The sequence below is a fragment of the Scardinius erythrophthalmus genome (genome assembly GCF_964197995.2).
Source record: "Scardinius erythrophthalmus genome assembly, chromosome: 16".
Taxonomy (NCBI): Eukaryota; Metazoa; Chordata; class Actinopteri; order Cypriniformes; family Leuciscidae; genus Scardinius; species Scardinius erythrophthalmus.
Window position 1 is genome coordinate 31,174,769 of NC_138236.1, and position 16,353 is coordinate 31,191,121.

Below are 16,353 nucleotides of genomic sequence, written 5' to 3' on the forward strand. Positions count from 1 at the left end.
CATACCCTAAATGTTATTCTTCAGTGCTCAACGTTAGATCGTTTCTGCAATGCAATTCAATGCAATGCAACATGTTATCTCTTTACTGAACATGGGAAGGAGTTAGTTCTGGTGTGTAATGCAATACAATGCATGCATTTAACCTTTATGTTATTCTTCAATGCACAACCTTGATCGTTGAGACAAACGATCGTTTTGTGCAATGCAATGCAAAATGTTATCTCTTTATGAACATGGGAAGAGGTTAGTTCTGCTCTGCAATGCAATGCAAAAAGTGCATAAATGTTATTCTTTTCTTTCATCGTTAGATCGTTTGTGCAAAGCAATGCAATGTTGCATAACATATGTTATCTCTTTACAGAACATGGGAAGGAGTTTGTTCGGGTGTGCAATGCAATACAATGCATGCATTTAGCCTGTATGTTATTCTTCAATGCACAACGTTAGTTCGTTTGTGCAATGTATTGCAACATATTATCTCTTTATTGAACATGGGAAGGAGTTTGATCTGGTGTGCAATGCAATGCAATGCAAAAAGTGCATCGCCTATGTTACGCTTCATTGCACAACGTTAGATCGTTTGTACAATGCAATGCAACAACAGATGTTATCTCTTTAATGAACATGGGAAAGAGTTAGTTTTGGTGTGCAATGCATGGATAGAAGTGCATATGTTTTTCTTCAATGATGCACAACGATAGATCGTTTTTGCAATGCAACAACATATGTTATCTCTTTAATGAACATGAATTAGTTGTAGTGTGCAATGCAGTGCAATCCAAGAAGTGCATAGCCTATATGTTATTGTTCAGTGGACAACGTTAGATCGTCTGTGCAATGCAATGCAAAAACATAAATGTTATCTCTTTAATGAACATGGGAAGGAGTTAGTTCTGGTGTGCAATGCGAAAAGTGCATTATCTACCGTGCATTCTCTCGTTGTCCAACAAAATGAGTTAATTGTGTCCATTGTAAAGCAAAAGCCAGTGCAATGATTTTCCTTTTCTGCACATTAATTAATCTACTTATACATTCAGTCAACTGATGTTAACTTTCGACTCTTGATTACTCTTCAATACACAACGTTAGAATTGTTTTTGCAATGCAATGCAAAATGTTATCTCTTTAATAAACATTTGAAGGAGTTAGTTCTGGTATGCAATGCAATGCAGAAAGTGCAGGTCCTGTGTTACTCTTCAATGCACAACGTTAGATCGTTTCTGCAAGGCAATGCAAAAAGGTCAAAGCCAATATGTTTTTCTTCAATGCAAAACGTTATGCAAAACGTTTGTGCAATGTAATGCAAAATGATATTTCGTTTTATAAACATTTGAAGGAGTTAGTTCTAGTGTGCAATGTAATGCAGTGCAAAAAGTGCATAACTTAAATGTTATTCTTCATTGCACAACGTTAGATCGTTTGTGCAATGCAATGCAACTTGTTATCCCTTTAATGAACATGTGAAGGAGTTAGTTCGGGTGTGCAATGCAATGCAAAAAGTACATAAATGTTATTCTTCAATGCACAACGTTAGATCGTTTCTGAATGCAATGCAACGCAATGCAACATGTGTTGTCTCTTTAATGAACATGGGAAGGAGTTAGTTCTGGTGTTGCAATGCAATACAATGCATGCATTTTGCCTCTATGTTATTCTTCAATGCACAACATTGATCGTTGAGACAAACGATCGTTTGTGCAATGCAATGCAATTATCTCTTTAATGAACATGGGAAGGAATTAGTTCTGCTGTGCAATGCGATGCATAAAGTGCATAAATGTTATTCTTCAGTGCACATCGTTAGATCGTTTGTGCAAAGCAATGCTATGTTGCATAACATGTTATCTATTTAATGAACATGTGAAGGAGTTAGTTCGGGTGTGCAATGCAATACAATGCATGCATTTAGCCTGTATGTTATTCTTCAATGCACAACGTTAGATCGTTTGTGCAATGCAATGCAACATATTATCTCTTTAATGAACATGGGAGGAATTAGTTCTGTTGTGCAATGCAATGCAAAGCAAAAAGTGCATAGCCTATATGTTATTCTTCAATGCACAACGTTAGATCGTTTTCTACAATGCAATGCAATTCAATGCAATGCAACATGTAATCTCTTTACTGAACATGGGAAGGAGTTAGTTTCAGTGTGCAATGCAATGCAATGCAAAACGTGCATAGCCTATGTTACTCTTCAATTCACAACGTTAGATCGTTTGTGCAATGCAATGCAAAATGTTATCTCTTTAATGAACATTTGAAGGAGTTAGTTCTGGTGTGCAATGCAATGCAAAAAGTGCATGGCCTATGTTACTCTTCAATGCACAACGTTAGATCGTTTGTGCAATGTAATGCAATATGATATTTCGTTAATAAACATTTGAAGGAGTTAGTTCTAGTGTGCAATGTAATGCAATGCAAAAAGTGCATGGCCTATGTTACTCTTCAATGCACAACGTTAGATCGTTTGTGCAATGTAATGCAATATGATATTTCGTTAATAAACATTTGAAGGAGTTAGTTCTAGTGTGCAATGTAATGCAGTGCAAAAAGTGCATAACCTAAATGTTATTCTTCAATGCACAACGTTAGATCATTTGTGCAATGCAATGCAACTTGTTATCCCTTTAATGAACATGTGAAGGAGTTAGTTCGGGTGTGCAATGCAAAAAGTGCATACCCTAAATGTTATTCTCCAGTGCACAACGTTAGATCGTTTCTACAATGCAATGCAATTCGATGCAATGCAACATGTTATCTCTTTACTGAACATGGGAAGGAGTTAGTTTCAGTGTGCAATGCAATGCAAAAAGTGCATATCTATATGTTCCGGTATTCTACCGTGCATTCTATCGTTGTCCAAAGGAATGAGTTAAATGTGTCCATTGTAAAGCAAAAGCCAGTGCAATGATTTTCCTTTACTGCACATTAATTAATCTACTTATACATTCAGTCAACTGATGTTAACTTTCTATACATACTCTTCGACTCCTGATCAGCCAATACAGAAGTCCATATTTGAAAGTACCAAAGTAACATATTTCTGGCCAAAGAGTCATCGATTTCTATACCATACATTATTGACTCCTGATGCTTCATAAATCATGGATATCCATATGGATATCTATATGGCTTATGGCTTACCTTTTAAACTTATTTCTGGTCAAAGTGTCCTCAAACTTTTTCAAACTATATAAAGTTATAGTCTCCTTTCTGATAATAAATCATTGACAAAAGAGTTCTCAAAATGATGTTGTCTACCATAAACGAATATAGACTCCTTCTGATGTTAAATCAGCCATACAGAAGTCCATATTTGACCTTCTGGCCAGAGACCTTGAACATTTACCTTACTATACATATTTCTCAAACCATACAGACTTCTCATGATGTTATATCAGCCAGACTGTAGACTGTATTTTTGGCTAAAGAATCCTCAAAATGATTTTTACTATTATGAACGTATAAACTCCTTCTGATGTTAAATCAGCCTTACAGAAGTCCATAAGAAGACCTCCTGAAAATATTTCTGGCCAAAGAGTCGATCTTGGGCTTTCTACAAATAGTCATAGAATACTTTTGAAACTTCATAAACAATATAGGTCCATAGCTGACCTATTGAACTTATTTCTGGTCAAAGTGTCCTCAAAATTTTTCAAAGTATATAAAGTTATAGAATCCTGTTGAGGATAAATCAGCTATTCACAGGTTTTGACCTCCTGAACATATTTCTGGCCAAAGAGTCCTCGACCTTGGGCTTTCTATACATACTCATAGACTCCTTCTGATGCTTCATAAGCCATATAGATGTCCTTATCTGACCTTTTGAACTTATTTGTGGTCAAAATGTCCTCCAAATTTTTCAAACTATGTAAAGTTATAGAATTCTTTTGATGATAAATCAGCTATTCAGAGGTCCCCTGTTGAGCTACGGAACATATTTCTGGCCAAAGAGTCCTAAAAGATTAATACTGATATCTTCAGACTGATATCTTCGGATTCTATATCCTCTTGACCAAAGTCCATATTTGACATACTGAATTTTTTTTCTGGCCAAGGAGTATTCGAAACTTGGGCTTTCTATACATACTACTTCTGATGCTTCAAAAGCCATATAGATGTCTATATCTGACCAATTGAACTTATTTGTGGTCAAAGTTTCCTCAAAATTTTTCAAACTAAATAAAGTTATAGACTCCTTTTGATGGATGATAAATCAGCTATTCATGGGTCCCCTTTTGACCTCCTGAACATATTTCTGGCCAAAGAGTCCTCGATCTTGTGGTTTCTATATATATTCATAGACTCCCTCTTATGCTTCAAATGCCATATAGATGTCCATATCTGACCTTTTGAACTTATTTTTGGTCAAAGAGTCCTCAAAAGTTTTCAAACTATATAAAGTTATAGAATTCTTTCGATGATAAATCATCTATTCAGACGTCCCCTTTTGACCTCCTGAACATATTTCTGGCCAAAGAGTCCTCGACCTTGGGCTTTCTATACATACTCATAGACTCATTCTGTTGCTTCATAAGCCATATAGATGTCCATATCTGACCTTTTGAACTTATTTGTGGTCAAAGTGTCCTCAAAATTTTTCAAACTATATAAAGTTATAGAATCATTTTGATGATAAATCAGCTATTCAGAGGTTTTGACCTCCATAACAAATTTCTGGCCAAAGAGTCCTCGATCTTGGACTTTCTATACATACTCATAGATTTCTTCTAATGCTTAAATGTCCATATCTGACCTTTTGAACTTATTTGTGGTCAAAGTGTCTTCAAAATTTTTCAAACTTTATAAAGTTATAGAATCCTTTTGATGATAAATCAGCTATTCAGAGGTTTTGACCTGCTGAACATATTTCTGGCCAAAGAGTCCTCGATCTTGGGCTTTCTATACATACTCATAGACTCCTTCCGATGCATCATAAGCCATATAGATGTCCATCTCTGACCTTTTGAACTCATTTGTGGTCAAAGTATCCTCAAAATTTTTCAAACTACATAAAGTTATAGAATTCTTTTGATGATAAATCATTTATTCAGAGGTCCTCTTTTGACCTCCTGAACATATTTCTGGCCAAAGAGTCCTCGACCTTGGGCTTTCTATACATACTCATAGACTCCTTCTGATGCTTCATAAGCCATATAGATGTCCATATCTGACCTTTTGAACTTATTTGTGGTCAAAGTGTCCTCAAAATTTTTAAAACTATATAAAGTTATAGAATGTTTTTTATGATAAATCAGCTATTCAGAGGTTTTGACCTCCTGAACATATTTCTGGCCAAAGAGTCCTCGACCTTGGGCTTTCTATACATACTCATAGACTCCTTCTGATGCTTCATAAGCCATATAGATGTCCATATCTGACCTTTTGAACTTATTTGTGGTCAAAGTGTCCTCAAAATTTTTCAAACTATATAAAATTATAGAATTCTTTTGATGATAAATCATTTATTCAGAGGTCCTCTTTTGACCTCCTGAACATATTTCTGGCCAAAGAGTCCTCGACCTTGGGCTTTCTATACATACTCATAGACTCCTTCTGTTGCTTCATAAGCCATATAGATGTCCATATCTGACCTTTTGAACTTATTTGTGGTCAAAGTGTCCTCAAAATTTTTCAAACTATATAAAGTTATAGAATCATTTTGATGATAAATCAGCTATTCAGAGGTTTTGACCTCCATAACAAATTTCTGGCCAAAGAGTCCTCGATCTTGGACTTTCTATACATACTCATAGATTTCTTCTAATGCTTAAATGTCCATATCTGACCTTTTGAACTTATTTGTGGTCAAAGTGTCTTCAAAATTTTTCAAACTTTATAAAGTTATAGAATCCTTTTGATGATAAATCAGCTATTCAGAGGTTTTGACCTGCTGAACATATTTCTGGCCAAAGAGTCCTCGATCTTGGGCTTTCTATACATACTCATAGACTCCTTCCGATGCATCATAAGCCATATAGATGTCCATCTCTGACCTTTTGAACTCATTTGTGGTCAAAGTGTCCTCAAAATTTTTCAAACTACATAAAGTTATAGAATTCTTTTGATGATAAATCAGCTATTCAGAGGTTTTGACCTCCATAACAAATTTCTGGCCAAAGAGTCCTCGATCTTGGACTTTCTATACATACTCATAGATTTCTTCTAATGCTTAAATGTCCATATCTGACCTTTTGAACTTATTTGTGGTCAAAGTGTCTTCAAAATTTTTCAAACTTTATAAAGTTATAGAATCCTTTTGATGATAAATCAGCTATTCAGAGGTTTTGACCTCCTGAACATATTTCTGGCCAAAGAGTCCTCGATCTTGGGCTTTCTATACATACTCATAGACTCCTTCCGATGCATCATAAGCCATATAGATGTCCATCTCTGACCTTTTGAACTCATTTGTGGTCAAAGTGTCCTCAAAATTTTTCAAACTACATAAAGTTATAGAATTCTTTTGATGATAAATCATTTATTCAGAGGTCCTCTTTTGACCTCCTGAACATATTTCTGGCCAAAGAGTCCTCGACCTTGGGCTTTCTATACATACTCATAGACTCCTTCTGATGCTTCATAAGCCATATAGATGTCCATATCTGACCTTTTGAACTTATTTGTGGTCAAAGTGTCCTCAAAATTTTTAAAACTATATAAAGTTATAGAATGTTTTTTATGATAAATCAGCTATTCAGAGGTTTTGACCTCCTGAACATATTTCTGGCCAAAGAGTCCTCGACCTTGGGCTTTCTATACATACTCATAGACTCCTTCTGATGCTTCATAAGCCATATAGATGTCCATATCTGACCTTTTGAACTTATTTGTGGTCAAAGTGTCCTCAAAATTTTTCAAACTATATAAAATTATAGAATTCTTTTGATGATAAATCATTTATTCAGAGGTCCTCTTTTGACCTCCTGAACATATTTCTGGCCAAAGAGTCCTCGACCTTGGGCTTTCTATACATACTCATAGACTCCTTCTGTTGCTTCATAAGCCATATAGATGTCCATATCTGACCTTTTGAACTTATTTGTGGTCAAAGTGTCCTCAAATTAAAGTTATAGAATCATTTTGATGATAAATCAGCTATTCAGAGGTTTTGACCTCCATAACAAATTTCTGGCCAAAGAGTCCTCTATCTTGGGCTTTCTACACATACTCATAGACTCCTTCTGATGCTTCATAAGCCATATAGATGTCCATATCTGACCTTTTGAACTTATTTGTGGTCAAAGTTTCTTCAAAATTTTTCAAACTTTATAAAGTTATAGAATCCTTTTGATGATAAATCAGCTATTCAGAGGTTTTGACCTGCTGAACATATTTCTGGCCAAAGAGTCCTCGATCTTGGGCTTTCTATACATACTCATAGACTCCTTCCGATGCATCATAAGCCATATAGATGTCCATCTCTGACCTTTTGAACTCATTTGTGGTCAAAGTGTCCTCAAAACTTTTCAAACTATATAAAATTATAGAATTCTTTTGATGATAAATCATTTATTCAGAGGTCCTCTTTTGACCTCCTGAACATATTTCTGGCCAAAGAGTCCTCGACCTTGGGCTTTCTATACACACTCATAGACTCCTTCTGTTGCTTCATAAGCCATATAGATGTCCATATCTGACCTTTTGAACTTATTTGTGGTCAAAGTGTCCTCAAAATGTTTCAAACTATATAAAGTTATAGAATCATTTTGATGATAAATCAGCTATTCAGAGGTTTTGACCTCCATAACAAATTTCTGGCCAAAGAGTCCTCGATCTTGGACTTTCTATACATACTCATAGATTTCTTCTAATGCTTAAATGTCCATATCTGACCTTTTGAACTTATTTGTGGTCAAAGTGTCTTCAAAATTTGTCAAACTTTATAAAGTTATAGAATCCTTTTGATGATAAATCAGCTATTCAGAGGTTTTGACCTGCTGAACATATTTCTGGCCAAAGAGTCCTCGATCTTGGGCTTTCTATACATACTCATAGACTCCTTCCGATGCATCATAAGCCATATAGATGTCCATCTCTGACCTTTTGAACTCATTTGTGGTCAAAGTGTCCTCAAAATTTTTCAAACTACATAAAGTTATAGAATTCTTTTGATGATAAATCATTTATTCAGAGGTCCTCTTTTGACCTCCTGAACATATTTCTGGCCAAAGAGTCCTCGACCTTGGGCTTTCTATACATACTCATAGACTCCTTCTGATGCTTCATAAGCCATATAGATGTCCATATCTGACCTTTTGAACTTATTTGTGGTCAAAGTGTCCTCAAAATTTTTAAAACTATATAAAGTTATAGAATGTTTTTTATGATAAATCAGCTATTCAGAGGTTTTGACCTCCTGAACATATTTCTGGCCAAAGAGTCCTCGACCTTGGGCTTTCTATACATACTCATAGACTCCTTCTGATGCTTCATAAGCCATATAGATGTCCATATCTGACCTTTTGAACTTATTTGTGGTCAAAGTGTCCTCAAAATTTTTCAAACTATATAAAATTATAGAATTCTTTTGATGATAAATCATTTATTCAGAGGTCCTCTTTTGACCTCCTGAACATATTTCTGGCCAAAGAGTCCTCGACCTTGGGCTTTTTATACATACTCATAGACTCCTTCTGTTGCTTCATAAGCCATATAGATGTCCATATCTGACCTTTTGAACTTATTTGTGGTCAAAGTGTCCTCAAAATTTTTCAAACTATATAAAGTTATAGAATCATTTTGATGATAAATCAGCTATTCAGAGGTTTTGACCTCCATAACAAATTTCTGGCCAAAGAGTCCTCGATCTTGGACTTTCTATACATACTCATAGATTTCTTCTAATGCTTAAATGTCCATATCTGACCTTTTGAACTTATTTGTGGTCAAAGTGTCTTCAAAATTTTTCAAACTTTATAAAGTTATAGAATCCTTTTGATGATAAATCAGCTATTCAGAGGTTTTGACCTGCTGAACATATTTCTGGCCAAAGAGTTCTCGATCTTGGGCTTTCTATACATACTCATAGACTCCTTCCGATGCATCATAAGCCATATAGATGTCCATCTCTGACCTTTTGAACTCATTTGTGGTCAAAGTGTCCTCAAAATTTTTCAAACTACATAAAGTTATAGAATTCTTTTGATGATAAATCATTTATTCAGAGGTCCTCTTTTGACCTCCTGAACATATTTCTGGCCAAAGAGTCCTCGACCTTGGGCTTTCTATACATACTCATAGACTCCTTCTGATGCTTCATAAGCCATATAGATGTCCATATCTGACCTTTTGAACTTATTTGTGGTCAAAGTGTCCTCAAAATTTTTAAAACTATATAAAGTTATAGAATGTTTTTTATGATAAATCAGCTATTCAGAGGTTTTGACCTCCTGAACATATTTCTGGCCAAAGAGTCCTCGACCTTGGGCTTTCTATACATACTCATAGACTCCTTCTGATGCTTCATAAGCCATATAGATGTCCATATCTGACCTTTTGAACTTATTTGTGGTCAAAGTGTCCTCAAAATTTTTCAAACTATATAAAATTATAGAATTCTTTTGATGATAAATCATTTATTCAGAGGTCCTCTTTTGACCTCCTGAACATATTTCTGGCCAAAGAGTCCTCGACCTTGGGCTTTTTATACATACTCATAGACTCCTTCTGTTGCTTCATAAGCCATATAGATGTCCATATCTGACCTTTTGAACTTATTTGTGGTCAAAGTGTCCTCAAAATTTTTCAAACTATATAAAGTTATAGAATCATTTTGATGATAAATCAGCTATTCAGAGGTTTTGACCTCCATAACAAATTTCTGGCCAAAGAGTCCTCGATCTTGGACTTTCTATACATACTCATAGATTTCTTCTAATGCTTAAATGTCCATATCTGACCTTTTGAACTTATTTGTGGTCAAAGTGTCTTCAAAATTTTTCAAACTTTATAAAGTTATAGAATCCTTTTGATGATAAATCAGCTATTCAGAGGTTTTGACCTGCTGAACATATTTCTGGCCAAAGAGTTCTCGATCTTGGGCTTTCTATACATACTCATAGACTCCTTCCGATGCATCATAAGCCATATAGATGTCCATCTCTGACCTTTTGAACTCATTTGTGGTCAAAGTGTCCTCAAAACTTTTCAAAGTACATAAAGTTATAGAATTCTTTTGATGATAAATCATTTATTCAGAGGTCCTCTTTTGACCTCCTGAACATATTTCTGGCCAAAGAGTCCTCGACCTTGGGCTTTCTATACATACTCATAGACTCCTTCTGTTGCTTCATAAGCCATATAGATGTCCATATCTGACCTTTTGAACTTATTTGTGGTCAAAGTGTCCTCAAAATTTTTCAAACTATATAAAGTTATAGAATCATTTTGATGATAAATCAGCTATTCAGAGGTTTTGACCTCCATAACAAATTTCTGGCCAAAGAGTCCTCGATCTTGGACTTTCTATACATACTCATAGATTTCTTCTAATGCTTAAATGTCCATATCTGACCTTTTGAACTTATTTGTGGTCAAAGTGTCTTCAAAATTTTTCAAACTTTATAAAGTTATAGAATCCTTTTGATGATAAATCAGCTATTCAGAGGTTTTGACCTGCTGAACATATTTCTGGCCAAAGAGTCCTCGATCTTGGGCTTTCTATACATACTCATAGACTCCTTCCGATGCATCATAAGCCATATAGATGTCCATCTCTGACCTTTTGAACTCATTTGTGGTCAAAGTGTCCTCAAAATTTTTCAAACTACATAAAGTTATAGAATTCTTTTGATGATAAATCAGCTATTCAGAGGTTTTGACCTCCATAACAAATTTCTGGCCAAAGAGTCCTCGATCTTGGACTTTCTATACATACTCATAGATTTCTTCTAATGCTTAAATGTCCATATCTGACCTTTTGAACTTATTTGTGGTCAAAGTGTCTTCAAAATTTTTCAAACTTTATAAAGTTATAGAATCCTTTTGATGATAAATCAGCTATTCAGAGGTTTTGACCTGCTGAACATATTTCTGGCCAAAGAGTCCTCGATCTTTGGCTTTCTATACATACTCATAGACTCCTTCCGATGCATCATAAGCCATATAGATGTCCATCTCTGACCTTTTGAACTCATTTGTGGTCAAAGTGTCCTCAAAATTTTTCAAACTACATAAAGTTATAGAATTCTTTTGATGATAAATCATTTATTCAGAGGTCCTCTTTTGACCTCCTGAACATATTTCTGGCCAAAGAGTCCTCGACCTTGGGCTTTCTATACATACTCATAGACTCCTTCTGATGCTTCATAAGCCATATAGATGTCCATATCTGACCTTTTGAACTTATTTGTGGTCAAAGTGTCCTCAAAATTTTTAAAACTATATAAAGTTATAGAATGTTTTTTATGATAAATCAGCTATTCAGAGGTTTTGACCTCCTGAACATATTTCTGGCCAAAGAGTCCTCGACCTTGGGCTTTCTATACATACTCATAGACTCCTTCTGATGCTTCATAAGCCATATAGATGTCCATATCTGACCTTTTGAACTTATTTGTGGTCAAAGTGTCCTCAAAATTTTTCAAACTATATAAAATTATAGAATTCTTTTGATGATAAATCATTTATTCAGAGGTCCTCTTTTGACCTCCTGAACATATTTCTGGCCAAAGAGTCCTCGACCTTGGGCTTTCTATACATACTCATAGACTCCTTCTGTTGCTTCATAAGCCATATAGATGTCCATATCTGACCTTTTGAACTTATTTGTGGTCAAAGAGTCATCAAATTAAAGTTATAGAATCATTTTGATGATAAATCAGCTATTCAGAGGTTTTGACCTCCATAACAAATTTCTGGCCAAAGAGTCCTCGATCTTGGACTTTCTATACATACTCATAGATTTCTTCTAATGCTTAAATGTCCATATCTGACCTTTTGAACTTATTTGTGGTCAAAGTGTCTTCAAAATTTTTCAAACTTTATAAAGTTATAGAATCCTTTTGATGATAAATCAGCTATTCAGAGGTTTTGACCTGCTGAACATATTTCTGGCCAAAGAGTCCTCGATCTTGGGCTTTCTATACATACTCATAGACTCCTTCCGATGCATCATAAGCCATATAGATGTCCATCTCTGACCTTTTGAACTCATTTGTGGTCAAAGTGTCCTCAAAATTTTTCAAACTACATAAAGTTATAGAATTCTTTTGATGATAAATCATTTATTCAGAGGTCCTCTTTTGACCTCCTGAACATATTTCTGGCCAAAGAGTCCTCGACCTTGGGCTTTCTATACATACTCATAGACTCCTGATGCTTCATAAGCCATATAGATGTCCATATCTGACCTTTTGAACTTATTTGTGGTCAAAGTGTCCTCAAAATTTTTAAAACTATATAAAGTTATAGAATGTTTTTTTATGATAAATCAGCTATTCAGAGGTTTTGACCTCCTGAACATGTTTCTTGCCAAAGAGTCCTCGACCTTGGGCTTTCTATACATACTCATAGACTCCTTCTGATGCTTCATAAGCCATATAGATGTCCATATCTGACCTTTTGAACTTATTTGTGGTCAAAGTGTCCTCAAAATTTTTCAAACTATATAAAATTATAGAATTCTTTTGATGATAAATCATTTATTCAGAGGTCCTCTTTTGACCTCCTGAACATATTTCTGGCCAAAGAGTCCTCGACCTTGGGCTTTCTATACATACTCATAGACTCCTTCTGTTGCTTCATAAGCCATATAGATGTCCATATCTGACCTTTTGAACTTATTTGTGGTCAAAGTGTCTTCAAAATTTGTCAAACTTTATAAAGTTATAGAATCCTTTTGATGATAAATCAGCTATTCAGAGGTTTTGACCTGCTGAACATATTTCTGGCCAAAGAGTCCTCGATCTTGGGCTTTCTATACATACTCATAGACTCCTTCCGATGCATCATAAGCCATATAGATGTCCATCTCTGACCTTTTGAACTCATTTGTGGTCAAAGTGTCCTCAAAACTTTTCAAACTACATAAAGTTATAGAATTCTTTTGATGATAAATAATTTATTCAGAGGTCCTCTTTTGACCTCCTGAACATATTTCTGGCCAAAGAGTCCTCGACCTTGGGCTTTCTATACATACTCATAGACTCCTTCTGTTGCTTCATAAGCCATATAGATGTCCATATCTGACCTTTTGAACTTATTTGTGGTCAAAGTGTCCTCAAAATTTTTCAAACTATATAAAGTTATAGAATCATTTTGATGATAAATCAGCTATTCAGAGGTTTTGACCTCCATAACAAATTTCTGGCCAAAGAGTCCTCGATCTTGGACTTTCTATACATACTCATAGATTTCTTCTAATGCTTAAATGTCCATATCTGACCTTTTGAACTTATTTGTGGTCAAAGTGTCTTCAAAATTTTTCAAACTTTATAAAGTTATAGAATCCTTTTGATGATAAATCAGCTATTCAGAGGTTTTGACCTGCTGAACATATTTCTGGCCAAAGAGTCCTCGATCTTGGGCTTTCTATACATACTCATAGACTCCTTCCGATGCATCATAAGCCATATAGATGTCCATCTCTGACCTTTTGAACTCATTTTTGGTCAAAGTGTCCTCAAAATTTTTCAAACTACATAAAGTTATAGAATTCTTTTGATGATAAATCATTTATTCAGAGGTCCTCTTTTGACCTCCTGAACATATTTCTGGCCAAAGAGTCCTCGACCTTGGGCTTTCTATACATACTCATAGACTCCTTCTGATGCTTCATAAGCCATATAGATGTCCATATCTGACCTTTTGAACTTATTTGTGGTCAAAGTGTCCTCAAAATTTTTAAAACTATATAAAGTTATAGAATGTTTTTTATGATAAATCAGCTATTCAGAGGTTTTGACCTCCTGAACATATTTCTGGCCAAAGAGTCCTCGACCTTGGGCTTTCTATACATACTCATAGACTCCTTCTGATGCTTCATATAGATGTCCATATCTGACCTTTTGAACTTATTTGTGGTCAAAGTGTCCTCAAAATTTTTAAAACTATATAAAATTATAGAATTCTTTTGATGATAAATCATTTATTCAGAGGTCCTCTTTTGACCTCCTGAACATATTTCTGGCCAAAGAGTCCTCGACCTTGGGCTTTCTATACATACTCATAGACTCCTTCTGTTGCTTCATAAGCCATATAGATGTCCATATCTGACCTTTTGAACTTATTTGTGGTCAAAGTGTCCTCAAAATTTTTCAAACTATATAAAGTTATAGAATCATTTTGATGATAAATCAGCTAATCAGAGGTTTTGACCTCCATAACAAATTTCTGGCCAAAGAGTCCTCGATCTTGGACTTTCTATACATACTCATAGATTTCTTCTAATGCTTAAATGTCCATATCTGACCTTTTGAACTTATTTGTGGTCAAAGTGTCTTCAAAATTTTTCAAACTTTATAAAGTTATAGAATCCTTTTGATGATAAATCAGCTATTCAGAGGTTTTGACCTGCTGAACATATTACTGGCCAAAGAGTCCTCGATCTTGGGCTTTCTATACATACTCATAGACTCCTTCCGATGCATCATAAGCCATATAGATGTCCATCTCTGACCTTTTGAACTCATTTGTGGTCAAAGTGTCCTCAAAATTTTTCAAACTACATAAAGTTATAGAATTCTTTTGATGATACATCATTTATTCAGAGGTCCTCTTTTGACCTCCTGAACATATTTCTGGCCAAAGAGTCCTCGACCTTGGGCTTTCTATACATACTCATAGACTCCTTCTGATGCTTCATAAGCCATATAGATGTCCATATCTGACCTTTTGAACTTATTTGTGGTCAAAGTGTCCTCAAAATTTTTAAAACTATATAAAGTTATATAATGTTTTTTATGATAAATCAGCTATTCAGAGGTTTTGACCTCCTGAACATGTTTCTGGCCAAAGAGTCCTCGACCTTGGGCTTTCTATACATACTCATAGACTCCTTCTGATGCTTCATAAGCCATATAGATGTCCATATCTGACCTTTTGAACTTATTTGTGGTCAAAGTGTCCTCAAAATTTTTCAAACTATATAAAGTTATAGAATCATTTTGATGATAAATCAGCTATTCAGAGGTTTTGACCTCCATAACAAATTTCTGGCCAAAGAGTCCTCGATCTTGGACTTTCTATACATACTCATAGATTTCTTCTAATGCTTAAATGTCCATATCTGACCTTTTGAACTTATTTGTGGTCAAAGTGTCTTCAAAATTTTTCAAACTTTATAAAGTTATAGAATCCTTTTGATGATAAATCAGCTATTCAGAGGTTTTGACCTGCTGAACATATTTCTGGCCAAAGAGTCCTCGATCTTGGGCTTTCTATACATACTCATAGACTCCTTCCGATGCATCATAAGCCATATAGATGTCCATCTCTGACCTTTTGAACTCATTTGTGGTCAAAGTGTCCTCAAAATTTTTCAAACTACATAAAGTTATAGAATTCTTTTGATGATAAATCATTTATTCAGAGGTCCTCTTTTGACCTCCTGAACATATTTCTGGCCAAAGAGTCCTCGACCTTGGGCTTTCTATACATACTCATAGACTCCTTCTGATGCTTCATAAGCCATATAGATGTCCATATCTGACCTTTTGAACTTATTTGTGGTCAAAGTGTCCTCAAAATTTTTAAAACTATATAAAGTTATAGAATGTTTTTTATGATAAATCAGCTATTCAGAGGTTTTGACCTCCTGAACATGTTTCTGGCCAAAGAGTCCTCGACCTTGGGCTTTCTATACATACTCATAGACTCCTTCTGATGCTTCATAAGCCATATAGATGTCCATATCTGACCTTTTGAACTTATTTGTGGTCAAAGTGTCCTCAAAATTTTTCAAACTATATAAAATTATAGAATTCTTTTGATGATAAATCATTTATTCAGAGGTCCTCTTTTGACCTCCTGAACATATTTCTGGCCAAAGAGTCCTCGACCTTGGGCTTTCTATACATACTCATAGACTCCTTCTGTTGCTTCATAAGCCATATAGATGTCCATATCTGACCTTTTGAACTTATTTGTGGTCAAAGTGTCTTCAAAATTTTTCAAACTTTATAAAGTTATAGAATCCTTTTGATGATAAATCAGCTATTCAGAGGTTTTGACCTGCTGAACATATTTCTGGCCAAAGAGTCCTCGATCTTGGGCTTTCTATACATACTCATAGACTCCTTCCGATGCATCATAAGCCATATAGATGTCCATCTCTGACCTTTTGAACTCATTTGTGGTCAAAGTGTCCTCAAAACTTTTCAAACTACATAAAGTTATAGAATTCTTTTG